Consider the following 26108-nt stretch of genomic DNA (forward strand, 5'->3'; position numbering starts at 1 on the left):
CTCTTAAGTGTTTGGTAGAATGTGACTGTGAGCTGTCTGGTCCTGGACTTTTGTTTACTGGGTGTTTATTTTTATTTTATTTTTTAAAGATTTCATTTATTTATTCATGAGAGAGACACAGAGAGGGAGAGGCAGAGACACAGAGGGAGAAGCAGGCTCCATGCAGGAAGCCTGAAGTGGGACTCGATCCCGGAACTCCAGGATCATGCCTTGGGCTGAAGGTGGCACTAAACCATTGAGCCACCCGGGCTGCCCAACTGGATGTTTTTTAACTACTGATTCAGTTTCATGGCTGATAATCCATCTGTTCAAATTTTCTATTTCTTCCTGCTTCAGTTTTGGTAAGTTACATATTTCTAGGAATTTCTTCTTTATTGTCCAGTTTGTTGGCATTTAATTTTTCATAATGTTCTCTTACAGTTATTTCTTTTGTGATTTTGAGCCTTTCTTTTTTTCTTCTTTCGTGAGTCTGGTTAGTGGTTTATCAATTTTGTGGATCTTTTCAAAGGAACAGTTCCTGGTTTCATTGATCCTGTCCTATTATTTTGTTTTTATGTCATTTATTTCTGCTCTAATCTTTTTTTTTTTTAATTTTTTTTTTATGATAGAGAGAGAGAGAGAGAGAGAGAGAAGGGCAGAGACACAGGCAGAGGGAGAAGCAGGCTCCATGCACCGGGAGCCCCCACGTGGGATTCGATCCCGGGTCTCCAGGATCGCGCCATGGGCCAAAGGCAGGCGCCAAACCGCTGCGCCACCCAGGGATCCCTCTGCTCTAATCTTTATTGTTCCCTTTGATCTGCTGGTTTTGAGTTTCATTTGTCCATTTGTTCTAGCTCCTTTAGGTTTTTTTTTTTTTTTTTTTTTAATATTTCTTGCATCTTGTGGCTTCTATTACTGTAAATTGCCCTCTTTGAGCACCCTTTGCTATATCCTAGAGTTTGGGTAGTTTTCATTTTCATTTGTCTCTCTGTAATTTCGGGATTCTTTTTTGATTTCTTGGTTTATCCATTCATTGTTTAGTAGCATGTTATTTAATTTCCATGGACTCTTGCTCTTTATAGATATTTACCTGTAATTGATTTCTAGTTTCATAGCATTATGGTCAGAAAAGATACAGGTATGACTTCAGTGGTTTTGAATTGTTGAGACTGGTTTTGTGGCCCAATGTGTGGCCTATTCTGGAGAATATTTCATGTGCACTTGAAAGTGTATTGTGCTGTTTTAAGGTGTAATGTTCTGAATATCTGTTGAGTCCATCTGGTCCAGTATATCATTCCAAGCCACTGTTTCTCATTGATTTTTCTGTTTGAAAGATCTGTCCATTGATTTAAGTGGGGTATTAAAGTCCCCTATTATTTTATTACTATGGATTAGTTCCTTTGTGTTTACTATTAACTGCTTTATTTATTTGGGTGATCCCATGTTGGGTGCATAAATTTTTACAATTTTTATCTTCTTGCTGGGTTGTTCTTTCATTATTATATAGTTTTCTCCTTTGTCTCTTATTACAGTCTTTGTTTTAAATATTTTATTTACATATTCATGAGAGAGAGAGAGAGAGAGGCAGCAACAAAGGCAGAGGAAGAAGCAGGCTCCCTACAGGGAGATCAATGTGGGACTCAATCCTGGGACTCTGGGACCACGACCTCTGAGCCAAAGGCAAATGCTCAACTACTGAGCCACCCAAGCATCCCTACAGTCTTTGTTTTAAAGTCTATTTTGTCTGATATAAGTACTGCTACCTTAGCTTTGTTTTAACATCCATTTGTATGATAAATATTTCTTCATCCCCTAATTTATATTCTGTAGGTGTCTTTAGGTCTGAAACAAATCTCTCATAAGCAGCATACAGATGGCTCTTGGGTTTTTGGGTCTACTGTCACCTTATGTCTTTTGATTGGAGGGTTTAGTCTGTTCACATTCGAAGTATTAATAGATATGTATTATCCATGTATTCATTGCCATTTTTTTTTTTACTTGTAGTTGTTTCTGTAGTTTTTCTCTGGTCCTTCTCTTGCTCTCTTTCATAGTTTGTTTGCTTTCTTTAGTGATACACTTGGATTCTTTTCTCTTTATTCCCTAAGTTCTTTGCTCTTACCCCCACCCCATAGTTTAGGCATATGGTGTCCTATTTTACATCCTTTTATCTTGTGAATCCCTTGACTGATTTTTCCAGATAAACTTATTTTTACGGTTTTTGTGCTTATAGATTTTTATACTCTCACTTTTGGTCATTCCTTTGCACTCAAAGTCCCCTTTAATATTTCTTATACGGCTGGATTAGTGGTCATAAACTCCTTTAGTTTTTGTTTGTCTGAGACCCTCTTTATCACTCGTTTTCTGAATTATAGCCCTGCTGGATATTCTTGGTTGCAAACTTCTCCCTTTCAGCATTTTGAATATGTCTTGCAATACCCTGCAAAGTTTCTGCTGAATAGTATGTTCGTAGCCTTATGGGCTTTCCCTTGTATGTAACTGTCTTCTTTTCCCTTGCTTTCAATTTTTTTTTCTCTTTTTTTCCTAGGTTATAGAAATATTCAGCTATTTCTTCAAATTTTTCAGCTCTCTCTCTTCTTCTGAGATCCATGTAATGTAAATGTTATTACACTTGTTGGAGTCACTGAGTTCCCTAAGTCTATTCTCATTTTGCATAATTCTTTTTTCTCTCATTTGGTCAGCTTGATTACTTTCTATTATTCCATTTTTCAGGCCATTAATTCATTTTCCTGCTTCTTCTAGTCTGCTGTTTATCAAGTGTATTTTTAATTTCATTTATTGTATTCTTCATCTGATTGGCTCTTTTTAAAAAAAATCTCTTTAAGGGTCTCATTAGTGTCTTCCACTCTTGTCTCAAGTCTAGCGGGTATCTTTATGATCATTACTTTAAAATCTCCATCTGACATTATTACTTACATTAATTTCACTCGGTCTCTTGCTGCATGTATTCCTGTCTCCTCATTTTGTCTCTTTTTCTCTGTGTTAGGAAAGCTAGCCATGTCTCCTGCTCTCAAAAGTGTAATAGCTTTATGAAGAAGAGGTTCTATAGTGCCCTGCAGTGCAGTGTCTCCTGTTTCCTAGAAGCTAGCTCTTCAGGGACTATCTGTGTGTTGCATGTGCCCTGCTGTCAAGTCCTGGCTGCTGCTGTTTTCAGCCCAGTTGTTTGCAGAGGTTCTCTTTGCCTGTTGTGGGCAGTATTGATCCCTTACCATGTGGGGCACTCTTTAACAAGGTATATGCTGGTCTATTTGCAAAACATTACCTGCCACCACTGCCACTGGAACCAGGGCCCCACAAAAGTTGTGGGTACAGATGCAGCATTGGTAAGGTTTGTGTTGGTCTTCTGGGGATGGAAGGCCACAGCACTGGAACTGAGGCAAACATGACTGGGAAGGTGTGGATCTACCAAAGCATAGGGATTCAGAACTTGTTATAATCAAGTCAGATCACCAGTGTTGGTACTATACTGGTTCCTGCAGGTGCTGTGTGTTTATGCTGAGACATAGGTGAGAGAAATGGTGCTCCTTTATTTCTGGAGGGGTCTCACTGTGATCTCTACCTCTCTGGGCCATGCTCTGAGATGAGTAAATCACTTTCTCCTGTCTGCTTCTGGTGTTTTCCAACTGATACTTCCATGCTGTATCTCTGCTGGCTGTTTGTCATGCTGTCTCCTCAAGAGAGTGAGGAGTCTGATTCCTAATGTCTTCTGGCTTTGCCCAGAGCTGAGGCTGCCAATTTTCAAAATTCCAAGCTTTAAGTTCCACTGATTGCAAGAACTCATGAGATTCAGCCCCTTTTGCTTTCAAAGCCACACATTATGGGGATTCATCTTCCCTTTGTAGGCTCCCGAGGTGATAATCTGCTTTTTGCCCTTCTCCATAGCACCACTAGATCCTGCCCGGCTACAGATGGCCAAGGTCTGTTTTGCTCTCAAATAGAGTCTTCACTCTTCTATCTCCTTCAATGTAGAGTTTCTTCTGCCAGTCTTTGGGCCACTTTTTTTTTTTTTTAAGATTTTATTTATTTATTCATGAGAGACAGAGAGAGATAGACAGAGACATAGAAAGACAGAGAAGCAGGCTCCTCACAGGAAGCCCCATGTGGGACTCAATCCTGGGGCTTCGGGATCATGCCCTGAGCCAAAGACAGATGCTCAACTGCTGAGCCACCCTGGAGTCCCTTTGGGCCACTTTCCAGGTTATTTTTGCTGATGCAACTAGATAACACTCGTATCAGTGGGACAATATGGGCACACAGTCCTCCTACACTGCCATTTCCCAGCCAGTTAGTTCCCCACAACAGTAGCATTAGAAGAATGTAAGCCTTCTCCTTCTGAAGAGCAATTTCTTGATTTTATTCTTTAATTGTTCATACTTTAAAGGTCTTATTTAAGAAACCCTTGCCAAATACAAAGTTTCTAAGATAACACCCAATGTTTTCTACTAGAAATTTTATAAACTTAACTCTTGAATTTAGGCATATGATCCATTTCAAAGTAATCACAATTATGGTATATCATGTAATGTAAGTAAAGGTCAAGGTTTTATTTATGTAAGTATTTGCTATTCTTACCAAATTGTTCCAGTTTGTTGAAAATAGTAATTTCCCCAATTAAATTACCTTGATGTTTTTGTTAAAAAAAAAAATCAATTGACTGTATATATGTGTCTATTTTGGGCATCCTACACAGTTCCATAGTTAGTTACTATAGCTTATAAATCTTGAACTTAGTATAAATTATCTTACTTCATTCTTCAAAGTTTTTTTTATTTTGAGTCTTTTGTGTTTATATTCACGCTTTATCATTTTTCTGATTTCTACAAAAAAGACTGTTGTATTTTCACTGTATTTGTATTGAATCTGCAGATTAGTTTGGGTAAAACTGCCATGTTAACAGTATTGAGTCTTCTCAACAATGAAGTTATATCTCCTTACTAATTTAAAACATCTTTAAACTCAAACATTTTGTACTCCTTAGTGTAGAAATTTTTCACATCTTTTGTCGAATTTATACCTAATTATTTCCTATTCTTAATGCTACTATCAGTTTTTTTTATAATGTCAATTTATAATTACTTGTCACTACTATGCAGAAAAATGATAGATTTATCTATAGTGGCCTAATTTTGTGTTTTTAACCTTATTCTATTAGCATTTTTGGTACATTATGGAGATTTTCTTTGTAGACTATTATGTAATCCAAGAATAAAGATGGCTTTATTCCTTTTCAATCGGGATTTTTTTTTCTTGCCTTATTACATTGAATAAACCCTCCATCACAGTATTGAAAAAGAAGTGTTGAGAGTGGGTATCCTGCCTTGGTCCTGACCTTAGGGGAAAAACATTTATGTTTCAACACAATGATGTTACTATGGAGTTTTCATAAATAACGTTTGTCAGATTGAGGGAGTTCCTTACTGTTCTTACTTTTATGACTTTTTTTCATGAGTGTATGCTGCGTTTTCTGAAATGCTTTTCTGCAACATTTAGATGACTATATTTTTCCTTTTTAGTCTATTAATATGAATTACACTGATTTTTTTTCAAATATTAAACGAACCTTGCATTCATGGAATAAACCCCATTTGGTCATGATGTATTATCATATTTATATACTGTTGGATTTGATTTGCTAAAATTTTGTTGAGAATACATTCATTGGGAGTGCCTGGATGACTCAGTCGGTTAGGTGTCTGACTTTTGATTTCTACTCAGGTCGTGATCTCAGGGTGGTGGGATAGAGAGCCACATCAGGCTCTGTGCTCAGCAAGGAATCTTCTTGCAATTCTCTCCCTCTCCCTTTGCCCCTCCTGCCACTCATGATAGTGCTCTAGTGCTCTCTCTCAAAATACTTTTTATTACCTTAAAAATTTTTTTAAAGATTTTATTTATTCATGAGAGACACAGAGAGCTATTGGCAGAGACCTAGGCAGAGGAAGAAGCAGGCTCCATGCAGGAAGCCTGATGTGGGACTTGATCCCGGGACTCCAGGTTGATGTGCTGAGCCACTCAGGCGTCCCTTATTTATTCTTAAAAGATTTTATTTGAGAGAGATAGTGAGAGAGCACAAACAGGAGTGATGAGCACACTCCCCCACTGAGCAGGGAGCCTGATGTGGGACTGGATCCTAGGACCTTGGGATTATGACCTGAGCCAAAGGCAGTCACTTAACTGACTGAGCCACCAGGGGCCCTAAAATAATTTTTTAAAAATTTATTCATCTGTGCTCATAAAGTATATTGTTCTGTACTTATATGTTATTTTTTTTTTTTTGTTTTTTAAGTCAAGATAATGCTAGACTCATAGCTAAGAAGAATTTCTTCCTCTTCAGTTTTCTAAAGTGTTTATATAGAATTGGTATTATTTCTTTATTAAGTGTTCAGTATTATTCACTAATGAAGTCATCTAGGTGTGGAATACTATTTGCAGAAATATTTTTACCAAAAATTTAATTTTAATAGGTATAGAGCTATTCAGATTTCCTATTTCATTCTAAGTGAGCTTTGGTGATATGTGACCTTCAAAATACATGTCTATTCGTCTAAGTTACCAAATTTATGAGCATAAAGTTGTTTCTGATATTTATTTTTTAAATTTCTGTAGAATGTATAAAGATTCACTATCACTATCTGATTTCCTTTCTCATTAATTCCTTTTTATTTCCTGTTAGTCTGGGTAGGGGGCTTATTAATTTTTAGGTTCTCTCAGAAAATTAGCTTGTGATATTATTGTTTTGTTTTTGTTTTCTATTTTCCTGATTTGTCATGTAAAAATTCCCTTTATTATATTTACTTAGGGTCATATTAATTTTTCTAGTTTTTTTCGGTATAAGCTTAGGTTTTTGAGTTAACAACTTTCTTTTGTAATGTAGGCATATAATGCTATAAAAATTTCCTCTACTGTTTTATATACAACCTATACATTTTTGTATGTCATATTTTCACTTTTAGTTTAAAATAGTTTCTGACAACAAATGTTGGAGAGGATGCGGAGAAAAGGGAACCCTCTTACACTGTTGGTGGGAATGTGAACTGGTGCAGCCACTCTGGAAAACTGTGTGGAGGTTCCTCAAAGAGTTAAAAATAGACCTGCCCTACAACCCAGCAATTGCACTGTTGGGGATTTACCCCAAAGACTCAGATGCAATGAAACGCCCGGACACCTGCACCCCGATGTTTCTAGCAGCAATGTCCACAATAGCCAAACTGTGGAAGGAGCCTCGGTGTCCATCGAAAGATGAATGAAGAAGATGTGGTTTATGTATACAATGGAATATTACTCAGCCATTAGAAACGACAAATACCCACCATTTGCTTCAATGTGGATGGAACTGGAGGGTATTATGCTGAGTGAAGTAAGTCAATCGGAGAAGGACAAACAGTGTATGTTCTCATTCATTTGGGGAATATAAATAATAGTGAAAGGGAATATAAGGGAAGGGAGAAGAAATGTGTGGGAAATATCAGGAAGGGAGACAGAACATAAAGACTCCTAACTCTGGGAAACGAACTAGAGGTGGTGGAAGGGGAGGAGGGTGGGGGGTGGGGGGGAATGGGTGACGGGCACTGAGGGAGACACTTGACGGGATGAGCACTGGGTGTTTTTCTGTATGTTGGTAAATTGAACACCAATAAAAATTAATTTATTAAAAAAAATAAAATAGTTTCTGATTTTCCTTTCATTGCTTCTTCTCTATTTTGAGGGCTTATTTAGAAGTGTGGTGTTTAGTTCCCAAACAGAGTTTTTTAGATGTCTCTCACTGATTTATAATTCTATTGTGACTAGAAAGTACACTGTGGACTATTTTAATGTATTTTTTTTAAACCTTTACCTTTTCTTTAAAGCTATTCTAAAGCATTTGTTTTATGGCCCAGAACATGGCATATCTATTTAAAAAAAGGGGAATTGCATTTGGGAAAAAAAAAAAAAAAGTGTGTTCTGCTACTGGGTGGAGTGTCCTATAAATGTCAATTAGATCAGGTTGATTGATAGTGCTGCACATATTTTCAATATCTTTACATATTTCCTGTCTATATATTCTATCAAATGTTCAGAGAAAGATTCCTATATCTCCAACTGTAATTGCAGATTTGCCTATTTTTCTTTATAATTCTATCAGGTTTTCATGTATTTTGGAACTCTGTTATACACATAACCTATTAGGATTTTTATGCACTCTTGATAAATTAACCCTCTTATCATTATTAAATGATCCTTCTTGTCCTTGGCAGTATTCTTTGTTTGGAAACATACTTTGTCTGATATTAATACAGCCATTCAAGTTTTCTTTTTGTTACTGTTGGCAGAGTTATATCAATTTTTTGACCAAATCTCACAACCTTTTTCTGTTGAGGACCAATAATAAATATTTGGGGCTCTTACTGTTTCTCCGGTTTCCGTGGCTAAGTCCTCTGTATGGGAAATGCATTTGCCAATGGTGTTTTTTTTTTGGGGGGGGGGGTGCGTGCACATGTTGGGGGACACAGGTTGCATGTTCTACAAGTAGAACTGGCAATATTTCACCACTTTCACAATGTGGATATTGCCTCAATATGAATTTTTACAGATTTCCTTTACTACCCATCTTACACTATATCGTATTATATCTCATTTGTTTAGTACTGGAGTTCCTGCCTTCAGTGATAGGGATCCAACAAGATGGTTAAACCTCCTTCGTGTCCATATAACCCATAGGATATTTACACATCCTTGCCAAAATAAAGATTGATATACTGTCCTCTCTTTTCCTCTGTCTTCTCCTCTCTAAAATGATTACATTCTTGTTGAACTAGGTAAAGAAGAAAGGTCATAAACTCCATTGCAAAAGCAGATTGCCCAGTTTGAGGAAAAATGCCAGTTGTCCCTTCTTGCTAGCCACTCACCATTTACAAGTAAATATCTTTGAGCCCTTCTTACTTGGATTGGGAAAGAGATTTGAGAAGAGACCCTCTCAATTCTCCTCTAAGCAGGGAGGAAAAAGGTCCAATATTCCATTTCTAACTTTATGATCTAGGACTCAGATAACTTTTGGATACCTGCCCAAATCCTCCCAATCACTGACATATAAGGAAGAGGTGGCTAGCTTAGCAGAGCCATTCAGCTGTTCCTACGTAAGCCCTAGAAGAGTATGACACCCCAGTTGTTTTCAGCTCTATTCTGAATGTGAAATAACTAAATTCCTTTTTTGTTCTTCAGCTTTATATCCTAGTCACCAAATCTGAAACAAAAATCCCAAACAACATACTTAGAAAATAAAAGACAACAATAGTTACATACTATGCACTCCTGCTGTTTTTATTTTTAATACGTATTGGAGACTGTTATAGATAAGTGTGTGTGTGTGTGTCCTCCTGTCCAGTTACTTAAAGCCACAAGAAAGTTACACTACACTTAATGGTATAAAACAACAATAATTTTATTACTTTTATCTCGTTCAGTTCTGGAAGTTGACTGAGATTAGCTCTTTGGTCCTCCTATGCTGCTGTCACGTAGTAACCATGAGTCACCTTGAAAGCTTCTCACACGTGTAGTGGTTGATACTGATTGTTAGCTGAGATCTTAGGTGTGGCGGTCAGCTTAAACACCTACAACTGACTCCTATTGGCTTTGGATCACCTCACAGCCTGGCAGCTGGATTCCAAAAGCTGAGAGTTGGAACTAAGAAGTGACTTATCCTTGGAAATCATCCAGCTCACCCTGCCAGATTCTATTTGCTAAAGGTGAGTCATCAAGGCTACAACTATTTAAGGACGGGAATTAGGTTACACCTCTTGATAGAAGGATTTTAGGTTCATTCTTTGAGCCCAAATTATTTACTTTCTTTTCACGTGCAACACAAACTTGCTCACTTCTGCAGAACCTCATAAAATCTTACCTAGTAGACCTTCAGTCTCAGGTTGAATATCTGGGATACTATCATCTAAATGAAATCCAATTGATTTTGGGTATGTTTTCCAGGAATAGCATCTTGAGTGCTCTGATCTGAATCTGAATACATGGGACTTAAAGAAGTGAAGGATCTACCTCCCATCCAAAATACAGTGATTGGAGAAACATAAGTTAGATATTCTTACAGAAGGGGGGGGGGGAAGGAAAGAAAGGAAAATAAAAATAGGAGATATAGAAGGTAACTAATCTGTTATAAATCTGAAATCCAGACAAGCATATGTTACCATTTCTTTGACTAGGGCACACTTCTGCTGACAATTGTCCATGCTTCTTATTCTTCTTTGAATTTTATTTCCTTTGCCTAAAATGTAACCCACATCTATAGCTGAATACTCTTCTCTGCTTACTTTCTTCCTGTAGAAGTTTGGGTATATCAAGGATACTTTTCACACCATTGCTATTCCTTTTAGTCCAATCTGGTAGTGTTTCTGCTAGTATGATTATCTTAAAATTTTTATGGATTTTTTTTCAAGAAATCTTTTTTGGGTTTCACTCTGTTACAGAAAAGCCACTCCCATAAAGAGTTTGAGGTGAAGTCTTTACCTCCAGCTCCCACTAAAGTTTGCCCTAAATCATTATTAGAAGCCCTCTTTTTAAAAAAAAAAAAAAAGATTTAATTTATTTATCTTAAAGACCTCACAAACAGGGGGAGCAGCAGGCAAAGGCAGAGGGAGAAACAGGCTCTCAGCTGAGCAGGGAAGCCCGATGCAGGGCTCAACCCCAGGACCCTGAGCCCAAGGTAGATGCATAACTGAGCCACCTAGTGCACCAGAAGCCCTAATTTTTGATTGAGAGATAATGTGAAGTATGCTCTTAAGATTCCTAGATAGCTTTCTATCTGCTTGGAAAGGTATATGAGGCACAACCGTAAACCCTTCTGACGTCTTACATACTGCTTTAAAGTCATTTTTAGACCACGTTTTCCTGGCAGTGTCCCGGATCTGATCTTTGCCTGAAAGCTATTTCCTGATTTGACAATAGGTTACCATCTAGGAATTGGAAATGAGAAAACATTTTATTTTTGAACCCAAGTCCTGAATTCCTTATATTTAATTACTTTTTAAGAATTCTGATTTCCTTAGTTATTCTCTCATATTATTACAAGCAGCTAGAGAAATCGGGTGGAATGTTGAGAACTATGCCTGGAAACTTCCTTAGGCAGATTATCCGGTTCATTAGGTATATTTATTTTCCAAATTTCAATGGCTGATGGTGTTTTGCTAAACTTCACACAACTGCATAACAAGGGTTTCATTTCCTCCAACTTCTGACAACTATTTACTCACTTTTGAGTTCTCACTGACCAACTCATCATGACCACAAACTTTCTTTTTTTCCTTTCTTCCCTTCTTTCCTAATAAAGTAGCCTCCTGCACTACTGCTCACATCTTAGTTCCAGAGTGACAGACCTACACTTTAGGTTTGGCTATGGCATCAAATATTTTCTCATTCTCTATGTGGCATTAAAATATTTTTAGGTCCACAGTGTCAAATCGTCTCAGATTTAGCACAAATAAATGATTGCTTTTCTATGATACTCTCTGAGTTCTGAGGATTGACTGGTCTCAGCTAGTTTGTTTTCACCCAGATGTTTCTCAAAAGGTTGCAGTCAAATGGTGCCCGGAGTTGGTACCATCTAGAGTATGGTATGTCCTGTGGTGAATTTTGGTTGCTGACTAGCACCTCAATTGGCAACGATGTCTCAGAACCCCCTACATGACACTTCAGTGTATGGGGTCAGGAATGCAACAGCTAATGTCCCAAGAGAAAGCTAAGTTGAAGTACCGCTGCCGTTTTTAGGACCTGGTCTCAGACTTTGTGGAGGTTCACTTCCACTGCATTCTATGTCCATTCAAAGAAACGGAAATTAGATGCCACATCTTAATGAGAACGGTATCAAAGACTTTGTGGAAGTGCTTTGAAACTTCCACAGTCCTCTTTTCTTTAATGGGTGTGTAGATGTATCACAATCCTAGCACTACATTTAAATTTTTTATTAATTTAATAAAATTGAACAAAAAGAGGAAAACTGGAATGTTTTCCTTTAAATATTTTAGAATAATCTTCTCAGCAAAGCATTATTAAAACACCAAGGAATGTGTCTACATTTACACAACTGCAACGGAACACTAATTAGGAGATAGGATGTCATTGACCTAAAAATGTGAAAACACAAGAAAATGTCATTTCATATTACTATATATAAAAAGATCCAAACAGGGTGATGATATTTTATGAAATTTCAGAGACCAAGAAGGGGGTTATCACTTGGTTCTCTGCCATGCTTACCGTAGCAAGTTACATATTATTCTTAACGTTTTTAGAAGGAAATTAAAAAAAAAAGTATGCTGCATTTGCATGACTTCAGAGAGGAAGACAAGGTGTGCAGAGTACAGAGAAACCAATTTGGGCTCCAAAAAGCTGATTAATGTTAAAACGGCTTTTCCATCACTTAAAGTGTTCTGAATTTAGAGAAAGCTATCAGGAGAGGTTCATTCATTGGAGAAGCTTTATTTCTAATTCAGAGATTCCATAGTAATGTTATATTAGGACAAAGGGAAAAGGCAAGGAATTCACATGTTTTTAATTGAAGTAGGTTGACATACAATATTGGTTATAGTGTGTGTTATTAGTTATATTAGTTTCAGGTTTACACTATAGTGATTCGACAATTCTGTACATTATCCTATGCTTATCATGATGAATGTAGTCACCCTCTGTCACCATAAAAAGTTGTTACAATCCCTGTGCATTAGTATTTTATAACAGGAATCTTGCAGCTCTTAATCACCTTCACCTATCTTGCCCTCCCCCCCACGCCAACCACCTCCCCTCTGGGAACCACAAATTTATTCTCTGTATTTATGATTTTGTTTCTGTTATTTTATTTGCTCATTTGATTTCCCATATAAGTGAAATCCTATAGTATTTCTTTCTCTGATCTTTCACTTAGCCTAATACCCTCTATGTTCAGATCTCCTCCTTTTTTATAGCTGAGTAATACTGCAGCATGTGTGTGCATCTACTATATCCTTTTTCTTTAAAATTTTGAGTAGACAACATTAAGACCCACAATGTTACGTTATTTTTAGGTGTACAGCAGAGTGGGTTCAACATCTCTATATATTTTACTATGGGCACCATAAGTGTAGCTGTTTCCATATGACACTATTAAAGTACCATTGACTATATTCCCTATTCTGTACCTTTTATTTCTGTGACTTACTCCTTAATTGGAAGCCTGTATCTCCCACTCCCCTTCCCCCATTTTGCATTTTGCCAATCCCTCATTCTGCTTCCCTCCGGCAACTGTCAGTTCACTGTACTTATAGGTCTGATTCAGCTTTTTATCTATACATATTTTTTTAGTTTGTATATATGAGTTCAAATCACATGGTGTTTGCCATTCTGTTATTTCATAGCATGATACATTCTAGGTCCATCCATGTTGTCATAAATGGGCAAGATCTCATCTTTTTTATGACTGTGTTATATTCCATTGTATATATGTACCACATATGGGCAAGATCTCATCTTTTTTATGACTGTGTTATATTCCATTGTATATATGTACCACATATTTTTACAGTCCTCTATCAGTGGACACTTGAGCTGCTTCCGTATCTTGGCTATTGTAAATAACGCTGCAATAAATATAGGGGTGCACAGATCTTTCAAATTAGTGTTCTTATTTTCTTTGGGTGAACATTAGTAGTGGAATAATTGGATCATATGTTATTGCTATTGTTGCTTATTTAAGGTAACTCCATACTGTTTTTCCACAGTGGCTGCACTAATTTATATTCCCCCCGCATCCACACTAACACTTGCTATTTCTTGTCTTTTTAATACTAGTCATCCTGCCAGATATAAGGTGATATCTCACCGTGTTTTTTGGGTTTTTGTTTTTTAAGATTTTATTCATGAGAGAGAGAGAGGGCAGAGGGAATAGCAGGCTCCATGCAGGGAGCCCGATGTGGGACTCGATCCCAGGACCCCGGGGTCACACCCTGGGCCAAAGGCAGGCACTGAACCACCCAGAGATCCCTATTACCGTGTTTTTGATTTACATTTCTCTGATTAGTGATATTGAGCATCTTTCCATGTGTCTGTTGGCCATGGGGATGTCTTTTCTGGTAAAAATATCTATGTCCTCTGCTTATATGTTAATTGGATTACCTAGGAGGTCTTTTGTTGTTTTTGGTGTTCAGTTATAGAAGATTTTTTTCATAATTTATTTATTGAATATCACTTGCTAATATCTTCTCCCGTTCAGTAGATTACGTTCTCATTTCATGATGGTCGTATTTGCTGTGCAAAAGCATTTTGTATAGTCTCAATAATTTATTTTTGCTTTTGCTCCCCTTGACTGAAGAGACCTATCTACGAATATGTTGCTAAGGCCAATGTGCAAGAGGTTACTGCCTATGTTTCCTTTAGGAGTTGTGTAGTTTCATGTCTTACATTCAGGTCTAATCCGTTTTGAGGTTACTTTTTGTGTGATGTAAGACAGTGGTCCAGTTTCATTCTTTTGCATGAAGCTGTACAATTTTCCCGACACCATCTGTTGAAGAGACTGTCTTTCCCCGGTGTATATGCTTCCTTCCTTTTGAACATAGAAGTATGGCCTCATTCTGGTCTCTCTGTCCTTTCCATCGTTCTATGTGTCTGTTTTTATGCCAGAACCATACTACTTTGATTATTCTAGCTTTGTAGTATATTTTGAAATCTGGGATTATAATACCTCAAGCTTTGTTTTTCTTTCTCAAGATATCATTGGCTATTCAGGCTCTTTTCTGATTGCATACAATTTTAGGACTATTCTAGTTCTGTGAAAAATACTATTGTATTTTGATAGGGATTGTATTGAATCTATAGATTGACTTGTGTAGTGTGGGCCTTTTAACAGTATTCTTCCAATATATGACCAAGGTATATTTTTCCATTGGTTTGTGCCACCTTCAATTTCTTTCATTAATGCCTTATAATATTCAGAGTACAAAAAAAAAATTCAGAGTACAGTTCTTTCCCCTCGGTTGAAATTTTTACTAAGTATTTTCTTTTTGACAAAACTGTGAGTAGCATTTTTTTTTTTGCTATTTTATCATTAATGCATAGAATGCAACAGATTTCTATATTGTTTGTATCCTGCAACTTAATTCACGTATTAATTCTAATAGTATTTTTGGTGAAGCGTTTAGGGTTTCCTATAATAGTATCACGTAATCTGCAAACAGTGACATTTTTACTTTTTTACCATTTGGGTTTTTTTAAGACTTTATTTATTCATGAGAGAGAGTGGCAGAGACACAAGCAGAGGGAGAAGCAGGCTCCTCACAGGGAGCCCAATGCAGGTCTCCATCCTGGAACTCCAGGATCACACCCTGAGTTGAAGGCAGATGCTCAACCACTGAGCCACTCAGGCATCTGAACTTTATCAATTTGGATGCTAAAATTGTTCTTTTTCTTTTTCTTTTCTGATTACTGCAGATAGGATTTGCAGCTATTGAATAAAAAGGGAAAAGTGGACATCCTTGTTTCTGATCTTAGAGGAAAAAAATAAGGTTTTTACCATTTAGTATGTTAGCTGTGGATTTGTCCTATATGGCCCTTATATGTTGAGGCATATTCCCCCTAAACCCACTTCCTTGAGAGTTTTTATCATGCATCAATGTTTTAATTTTTCAAATGTCTTTTCTGCTGCATTGAGATGATCATATGGCTTTTATCCTTCCTCTTTTAAGGTGTTATGTTGATTGATATGTGGATATTGACCCATTTTTACATCTGTGGAATAAATCCTAATTGATTGTAGTGAATGATCCTTTTAATATATTGTTGAATTCAGCTTTCTGTATTTTGAAGATTTTTGCAGCTGTGTTCATCAGGGATATTTACCTATAGTATTCTTCTTTTGTTGTGACTGTGGTTTTGGTATTAGGGTAATGCTGGCCTTGAAGAATATATTTAGAAGCTTTCTTCCATCTTCTATTTGGTGGAATATTTAGAAAAGAATAGACACTAATCTTTAAAAGTTTGGTGGAATTCACCTATGAAGCCATTTGATGCTGGACTTTTTGGGGAGTTTTTTTGATTACTGGTTCAACTTTATTACTAGGAATGAGTTTGTTCAGATTTTCTGTTTCTTCCTGATTCAGTTTGGAGTATTGTATGTTTCTAGGTTGTCCAATTTTTTTTGGTATAAATTTTCATAAGTTTTTTATAGTCCCTTATATTTCTGTGGTCTTGGTTCTCTTTCATTTCTGCTTTTATATGACTCAGCTCTCTTTTTTTCTTGAAGAATTTGGCTAAAAGTTTTTCAATTTTGTTATCTTCTCAAAGAACCAGGTGTTGGCTTCATTGATCTTTTCTATTTTGTTTTTTTGTTTGTTTGTTTGTTTGATTGTTTTAGTCTTGACTTTATTTCCACTGTGATCTTTATTTCTTTCCTTCTAACTTTGGGCTTTGTTCTTCTTTTTCTTCTTCCTTTGGGTATAATGTTAAATTGGGATTTTTCTTGTTGCCCGAGGTAGACCTGTAATTCTGTAAACTTTCCACTTAGAACTCTTTTGCTGCCTCCCAAAGATTTAGGATTGATCATTTTTCATTTGTTTCCATGTTTTTAAAAAATGATTTCTTCAACGATTCAATGGCTACTTAATATCTTGTTGTTTAGCCTCCAAGTGTTTGTGTTTTTTCCTTTTTTTTTTTTTTTTTTTTTTGGTTGCTGCTGTAATTTTTACTTTCATATCATTGTGGTCAGAATAGATGCTTGAGACAATTTCACTCTTCTTAATATATATGTGTATATATATATATAGTCAATCTTTCCCTTTATGTCTGCTAATATTTGCTTTTGTATTTAGGTGTTCCTATGTTAGGTACATAGATATTTGCTATTGTTAAGTCTCTTGCTAGATCGATCCTTTTATCACTACATAATACCTTTCTTTCTCTCTTGTTACAGTCTTTAAGATCTAGTTTGTCTGATACATGTATTACTATCTGGCTTTTTGTTTGTGTTTTTTTGCTTTTATTTACATGGGATATTTTTTTCCATCCCTTAACTTTAAGTCTCTTTGTGTCTTTAGATCTGAAGTGAGTTTCTCGTAGGCAGCATATAGATGGGTTGTGTAAGTTTATCCATTCAGCAATCCTGTGCATTTTGATTGGAGCATTTGATCCATTGACATTTAAAGTAATTATGGGGCAGCCCCAGTTGCTCAGTGGTTTAGCACCGCCTGTGGCCCAGGTCATGACCCTGGGGTCCCGGGATCAAGTCCTGCCTTGGGCTCCTTGCATGGAGCCTGCTGCTCCCTCTGCCTGTGTCTCTGCCTCTCTCTCTCTCTCTCTCTCTCTCTCTCTCTCTCTCTCAATCTGTGTGTGTGTCTTGTGAATAAATAAATAAAAATCTTTAAGAAAAAAATAATTATGGATATGTGTGTACTTGTTGCCATTTTGTTCATTGTTTTTTTTCATTGTTTTTACGGTTCTCTGCTCCTCTTACGCATCTTTGTGATTAATGCCTTTCTTTAGTTTTGTGCTTGTATTCTTCTAACTTTTCTGCTGATCCAATTTGTATTTTGGCTTGTGGTTACCAGGAGATTCCTATATAACATCCAAGTATTTGATATTTTATACTTAGTTAATGGTTGCTTAAATTTAAACATATTCTAAAAACACAAAATTTTTACTTTGCTGCTCCATAGTTTATTTGATGTCATAGCTTATTTTTAAATTTGGTGAGTCTCCCAATTTTTTAAATATAATCAATTGTACTATTTTTATCCTTTAACTCTCATTTTAGCTTTATAATCTATCTTTGCTGTATATTTGCTTTTACTCATGAAATTTTTTGATTTTCTAGTTGTGACTTTTCCTTTTCTACTTATATAAATCCCATTAATATTTCCTGAAAAGCCTCTTCAGTGGTGATGAACTACTTTAGCTTTTTCTGGGGAAACCTATCCTTTATTCAGTTCCAAATGATAACTTTACTAGGTAGGCTATCTTGGTTGTAGATATTTTCCTTTTAGCACCTTGAATATATCCTGTCACTACCTTTTGGGCCTGCAACAGTTTTGCTGAAAATCAGCTGATAGCCTTATGAGGTTTCCTTTGTTCATAACTAGTTGTTTGTCTCCTATTGCTTTTTAGGATTCTCTTTGTCTCTAATCTTTGTACTTTATTATCATGTGCTGTGGTATGGACCTTCTTGAATTCATCTTATTTGGGGCTTTCTTTCTGTGCTTCCTGGACGTGGATGTCTGTTTCCTTCCCCAAATTAAAGTTTTTAGCTATTATTTCTTCAAATAAAGTTTCTCCCCTTTCTCTCTCTTCTTCTGGAACCCCTATAATGTAAATGTTAATATGCTTGCTATCCTAGGGATCCCTTAACTTATCTTCATTTGTAAAATTCTTTTTTCTTTTTGCTGTTCAGCTTGGTTGCTTTCCATTATTGTCTTCCAGACTGCTGATCCAACCTTCTGTATCTTGTAATATGCTGTTGATTCACTCTACTGTGTTTTTTTTTAAATTTCAGTTATTGCATTTTTCAATTCTCATTGGTTCTTTTTAATATCTTTGTTGAAGTTCTCACTGAGCTTGTCTATTCTTCAATCATGTGAACATTTTTTTTGAACATGACTTTTTGAACTCTCTATAAGATACATTGCTCATTTCTCTTATACTTAATTCTTAGGTTTTGCCTTTCTTTTGTTTCTATCTCCTCATTTTGTCTGACTTTCTGTGTTTGTCTCGAAGAATTAGGAAGAACAGTTAATTCTTCTAGACTTGAAGAAATGGCCTTGTGTAGAAACATGTACTGTGTCGACTGTGTGCCTGATAGTATTGGCTGGCTGGAGCTATAGCAGCCATGGGCTGGTTTGTGGGTCCCGGGGCACTCTGAGCTGGTATTATTCTAATGGAATGACCAGAGCTGAAATGCGCAGGTACCAGGCAGTCCTGGGGCTCTTTGCATACAGGCCATCTATGTGGGACAAAAGAAGCTGAGGTAGGTACAGGGTGGGTGTCCTAGGACGCTCTGTGGTGGGATAGCTGGACCTGAAGCAAACGCAAGCCAAGGGTCGGTGGGGCACTCCTTGTAGGGAGGTACCCTGGTGGGACCACTGGAGCCAAAGCTGGCATAAGCAGAGGTGTTTCTGGAGTGCCTCATGCAGGAAGGACCTGGGCAAGATATCAAGAGCTAAAGCAGGCATGGTCTGGGTGGGCTTTGGGCTGTTCCATGCAATGTGAGTCCTTTGGGTGGAACCCCCAAAGTAGGTATGGGCTAAGTGATCCTGAGGTGCTCTACAAAGGGGATTCCCTGACAAGTCAGGTGTAATTAAAGTCAGTATGGGCCTGGCATTTCTCAGGGTTCTCTGCATCTGTTGCCATAGCAAGATGGCTGAGCTGATAGTAAGCACTATCCAGAAGTGATCCATTGTGTGTCAGATTCATGGCACTTTGGGGGGGATAGCTGGGGCTGGTATGAGCCAGGTACTTGCTGAGATGGCAAGCTGGCTAGGGCATCTAGCCCTGCTTATGTCTGTGCTATCAAAGTTGAAGGGAAACAATAATACTCATGAGACTCTCCAATCCCAGAGATTGTTCCAGCAACCCCTCAGTAGTTTAGTAAAATTTAAGGGCTGGTTCCTTTATTTTCTACTTGATCTTTTACTGTGGTTTTTGTTTTTGTTTTCTGTGCTCCAGGTTATCTCGGGCTGGTGTGGGATGGGGTCCTGTGGCTCAGTAAGGTAACAGGCTACTAGGGCACCCAGATCCTGCTCCCATCATTATCAGGGTGGAGGGGAAACATGAACCACAGCACTTGCCTATCCCTCTAACCCCAGAGAGCATTGTGGAAGGCTCCCCGTCACTTGGCAGAGAGTTCCTTTATATTCTAATTGACCTTTCAAACCGGCTTTATTTTTTTTGTGCCCCTTGTCAGACCAATCTGCTTATGGTCCATCAGTACTATCTCCCCTCACTGCAGTTAACAGCATTAGGGGGGAGTTTTTTGTCATTACTGTGTCTCCATCTATCCTGCCATTCTCTAGTGGTCCCCCTATCCTGTGTTGTGCAGCAACTGTTCAATCAGCCCTCGGTTCTTTTTCAGGAGGAATTGCTCTGTATGTAGGTACAGATTCAGTGTGTCAGTAGAGGAAGTGAGTTCAGGGTCTTCCTACATCACCCTCTTGATCTGTCCCCTGGTCAAAATTATGTAAGCTTGTGACAAAATATGTGTGCTTTTATTCTACATGGACTGTCTTCAAAATATGTCTGATAAGAATTCAAAAAAGCCTAGGAATTCCTACTACCCACCTTTTGTTTTTGAAGATTGATTTATTTATCAAAGAGCAAGAGAGAGAGAAAGCACAGAGGGAGAGGGAGAAACAGACTCCTTGCTGAGCAGAGAGTCCGATGCAAGGCTTGATCTCAGGACCCTAAGATCATGACACCAGCCAAAGGCACACATTTTCACCAACTGAGTCACCCAGGCACCCCCCCACACACACACTACCCACTTTGAAGCCAATTTAGGAATTTAATTTTATAGTTAAAAATGACATAAGAAGTACTATGGTCCAAAGGTACAGAAATTCTAGAATTAAGTTTGAGGAAAGAGATAAAGACAGAAGTGTCAATGATTTAAATGAACCTGCTTTGCCAATCCTGTAGTATATATCTTTATCAGAAATATAGCCAGGAAATCTCTGGGAGAAAGATGGGTCTATTGAATACATTCTGGAATAGTTTATCTTTTACACTAATAAGTTGACATGACAGTTTTAAACACTATGATGAACTTGATTTCAAAATGCTACATTTTTCATCTTCCTCAGTGTTAGACCTTGGCTAGTTCTTTGGCTAGTCCTCCATTTTTCAACACAAATTTACTAAATATGTAAATGACGTTTTGGATCACTTCATCTGAATTTCAGACAATTGCTCCCATTTGCAAAGAGGAGTATGAGAAGTTAGAGAATATGAAATGCAAAATATGTATATTGACAACAAACTATGATACAAAGTAGAAAAGTAGTGTCATCTGACATAAGTAACTATGTTGTTATAATACAGGTTATAAAGTGACATTATGATGGGCATCACTTCCAATTTTATAATAGTGGTTTTTGTAGTTTATTTTAGTAGGTTTTTTTTTAGTTTATTTTCTCTACTATTGTAGCTTATTTACATAGTTTACTTTCTCTAACTAAAATCAAGTACCACAATCCCCCAAATGCTTTTTTTAGGAGAGATATGCAAGAACTTCTAGAAGTTAGAGTTTAGATGCTCATAGAATGGAATTGTTATGATGGTCTGTTATCTTAGCAGAAAATGAGAATGGCTATTCAAAAATGGGAACAATTGTCTGAAATTCAGATGAAGTGATCCAAAAAGTCTAATATCCTATAGTACCCACAACCAGATAAATGAAGTATATTAGAGAAGATATTCATACTGAGGGTACAAACATCCTTTATTGAATGTCTAAAAGGTGCTAGGAGCTATACTACTTTCTATCACATTATACAAATTAGCTTTCACAATAGTGTGAGGCAGGTCTTATAAATGGAACCAAGAATTTGGAAAAAAAATCATTTCTTAGGACTAACTTTTAAACTATTTTAGAGTAAAAATAGGCAGAACCATGTTTTTAAAAAAGGAAGAAATAGTTTGAAAATGACTAAAATTTGAATAAATGCTTTATCACAGCTAAACAGTCAAGTTAAAGAGGATGGGAAGCCATTGAATTTTGAAACTGAAGATTCACCTGGCGTATCAGACTTATTACTGAGAGGATAACCTAAAACTCAGCCATAGCTCTGTCCTACTGATGAAGCCATCCTTAATATAGAAGTAACCAGCAATGGATTGTGACCAGTGTATCTGAAACCTTTCTGTCCTAATGGTAAAGCAATCAATATTTTGAGATGGATTTATCAGGTCGTCTTACAGTTATGCCATTAAATTTTCACATCATTCAATTCTCCTTATTTCAATCTTAATCTCCTTGAGCAATTTTATTATAATCAGTTCCCTCTATTAGTCTTGAACTTCAGGGAAAAAAAATGGATGGCAGGTATTCCTATTCTTGTAACAGTTTTTCTCATTAAGAATCAACATCCCTAATACACATACAACAACGTTCCTTATTCACAGAATACATGGGTTTCGGTTAACTGCCACTCAGAGATGGACACGCTTTCCCTTTGTCAAAACCAATCAGACTCCTGGGCCTCATACACCAAATGCTGCATTGTGTGTTTGTGTGTTATGTGTTGACTGGCTTGTCCCTGGGTGGACACATAACCCAGTGTCTTATGATAAGAGTATGTAGATGCAAGCATGAATTGTCCTGTGTTGCACTTCTGTGATAACCACCATTATTGCCATTTTACAAATGAGAAATGGAGGTTTATTTATTTATTTTTTCTTGTAGAAATGGAGGTTTAGAGAGAATACATTGCTTTTGAAAGTCACATAGCAAGTAGAAGCAAAAGATTTGAAAATTTCTACAATAACATTCAAAGGATTCCTTCCATCCAGCTAGTAGTATCACAGATGTTTTGAGAAGTCCTAAATTTCCTAGAAACCACTACATTTACTAGTAATTAATAGTTCACTAGGGACACCTGGGTGGCTCAGCAGTTGGGCAGCTGCCTTTGGCTCAGGCCATGATCCCGGGATCCAGTCCTGCATTGGACACCTGAGAAGAGCCTGCTTATCCCTCTGTCTCTCCCCCTCACCCCCCGTGCCTCATGAATAAATAAATAAATATTTAAAAAAAAACAGTTCACTAAACATTCATAATTATAGTTAATTTAAGGGTATGACTCCTTTTTCACAACTCCTCATCAAAATAAAATATTCCATAGGTGATGACAGGGTTAAGTCAGGAAGGACCCAAAGTGGAAACTATATTATGTAGTTTGTTACATTTTTTTAAATTGAAGTAGAGTTGACACACAGTGTTGTATTTGTTCAGAGGTACAACATCATGATGGACAATTCTATACATCAGGCGGTGCTTACCATGATAACTACAGGTACCATCTGTCGTCATACAACCTTATTACGGTATGATTGACTATATTGCCTGTGCTGTACTTTTCACCTCCCCAATTTACAGACTTAATAAGTTTCTACCTCTTCATCCCTTAGACAATGTTGTCCATGCTCCCACTCTCCTCCCTTCTTGAAAAGACCATTTTCTTCTCCGTATTTGAGTCTGCTTCTGTTTGTTAGAGGTCACGTGCCAAGTGAAATCTTACAGTATTTTTCCTTCTCTGTTTGACTAATTTCACTCAGCATAATACCATCTAGGTCCATCCATGTTGTTGCAAATGGCAAGATCTCCATTTTTTTTTTTGTGGATGAATAATATTACACTGTGTGTACATACCACTACTTCTTTATCCATTCGTTTATTGGTGGACACTTAGGTTGCTTCCACATCTTGGCTACTATAAATAATGCTGTCATAAACATAGGAGCGCTTATATCTTCTTGAATTAACGTTTTCAGTTTCTGGAGTTAAAATTCAGTAGTGGTATTACTGGATCATATGGTATTTCTATTTTAAACTTTTTAAGGAATGCCCATATTCATTTCCACAGTCGTACCAATTTATGTTTCCACCAACAGCATATGAGGGTTCCCTTTACTGTACATTGTTGCCAACACTTGTTATTTCTTGTCTTTTTTGATACTAGCCATTCTGACTGGTGAGAAGTAGTATCTAATTGTGTTTTTGTGTGTGGATTGTTGTGGTTTTTTTTGCATTAGATTTTAATATTTCCATGATGATTAGTGATGCTAAGCATCACTTCATATGTCTGTTGGCCATTGCATGTCTTAGGAAAAATGTTGACTCAGGTCTTCTACCCATTTTTACATTGGATCGTTTTATTGATGTTGAGTTATATAAGTTCTTTATATATTTTGGATATCAACCCCTTCTTGGATATAACATTTGCAAATATCTTCTTTGTTCTGTAGGCTGACTTTTTTCCTGCTGTTTAAAAGCTTTTGTGTGTATGTGTATGTGTATATGTAGTCCCAGTGGTTTATTTTGCCCACCACCACCTTTCCTGAGGAGATATATCCATAAATATATTACTGAGACTCTTGCCCAAAGACTCATATTCATGTTCTCTTTAAGAAATTTAATAGTTTGGGGTCTCAATTTAGGTCTTTAATTCATTTTGAGTTTTTGTGTATATTGAAAAAGTGGTCCAGTTTTCCCAATACTATTTGTTGAAGTACTATTTATCTTTTCCCTATTGTATGTTTTTGCTTCCTTTGTTGTAGATTGAGCATATAAGTATGGGTTGATTTTTTGGGGCGCTCTATCCTGTTCTATTGATTTATATGTTCATTTTTGTGACAGTAACATACTGTTTCATTAGCATAGCTTTTTAGTGTATCCTGTAACCTGAGATTATGATACCAGAGATTTGTTGTTCTTAAAGTTATTTTGGCTCTTTGGGGTCTTTTGTGGTTACATACAAATTTTACGATTAGTACAGATTCAAGAAAATGCAATTGGTATTTTGATAGGTTTGTACTGAATCTGTAAATTGCTTAGGTAGAATGGACATTTTAACTATTTTTCCAATCTGAGCAGGGTATATTTTTCTATTCATTTGTGTTGTCCTCAATTTCTTTTATCCAGTATCTTTTAGTTTTCAGAGTACCGGTCTTCTACTTCCTTGGTTAAATTTATTCCCAGGTATTTTATACTTATTGGTATAATTGTAAATGGAATTGCTTCCATAATTTCTTTTTTTGCTACTTTGTTATTAGTATATAGTAATGCAACAGACTACTCTGTATTAATTTTGTGTCTTGCAAGTTTACTGAATTCATTTATTACTTTTTTTGGTGGAGTGTTTAGTCTTCTATATTATCATGTCATCTGCAAATAGTGGCAATTTTACTTCTTTACCAATTTAGATGCATTTCAGTTCTTTTTATTTTCTAAATTATGTGGCTTTGATTTCAGTACTACTTCAAATAATAATGATGAGTGGATGTATTTGTTCATGATCTTACAGGAAAAGCTCTCTATTTTTCCCCATTGAGTGAGATGTTAGATCTGGAATTTTCATACGCAACCTTTATTTTGTTGAGAGATATTCCCCCTAAACCCACTGTATTGAGAATTTTTATCATGAATAGATGGAGAAAAAGCATTTAACAAAATTCAACATTTATTGAAATGATCATATGTTTTTTTCCTTTCTCTTGTTAACACCATGTGTCATGTTGATTTATTTGCTTATATTGAAATATCTTTGCATCTGTACAATAAATCCCACTTGACTATGCTGAATGATTCTTTTGATGTATTGTCAAAATCAGTTTGCTAATAGTTTGTTAAAGATTTGAACTTTTGTTCATTAAGGATACATTGGTCTGTAGTTTTCTTTGCATGTTTATTTTTCTGGTTTGGTATTAAAATAATGCTGGACTCAAATAATAAATTTGAAAGCTTTCTTTCCTCTTCTATTTATTGGGATAGTTTGAGGAGGGTAGGTATTAAATCTTCTTAAAATAAGTACTTGGTAAAATTCACCTATGAATCTATATGGTCCTGGATTTTACTTGTTGAGAATTTTTTGCTTACTGATTCAATTCTGTTGCTAGTAATCTCTTCAGATTTTCTGTCTTTCTGAGTCTGTTTTGGAACATTGTGTATTTCTAGGAATTTTACATTTCTTCTAGCTTGTCCAATTTATTGCCCTATAATTTTTCATATTTTATAATCTTTTTTATTTCTGTGGTATGGGTTGTTACTTCTTACATTTCTAATTTTATTTGGTCCTCTCATTTTTTTATGAGTCTGGTTAAGGGTTTATCAATTTTATCATTTCAAAGAACCAGTTTTTGGTTACATTATTTTTTTTCATTTAGTCTCATTTATTTCCACTGTGATCTTTATTTCCTTCTTTCTAAAAGTTTAGGCTTTCTTTGTTATTCTTTTTCTAGTCTCTTTAGGTGTAAAATTAGATTGAGATTTTTTTTTTATTGTTTCTTGAGATAGGTCTGTAATGCATTAAATTTCTCTCATAGAACTTCTTTAACTACATTCCTCTTTGGGTTCACAGATAATTAAATTTTTTAGGCCCTCCTGTTGGATCAGTCATTATCCTTAT

Source organism: Vulpes vulpes, chromosome 5, assembly GCF_048418805.1.
Source record: "Vulpes vulpes isolate BD-2025 chromosome 5, VulVul3, whole genome shotgun sequence".
Lineage (NCBI taxonomy): Eukaryota > Metazoa > Chordata > Mammalia > Carnivora > Canidae > Vulpes > Vulpes vulpes.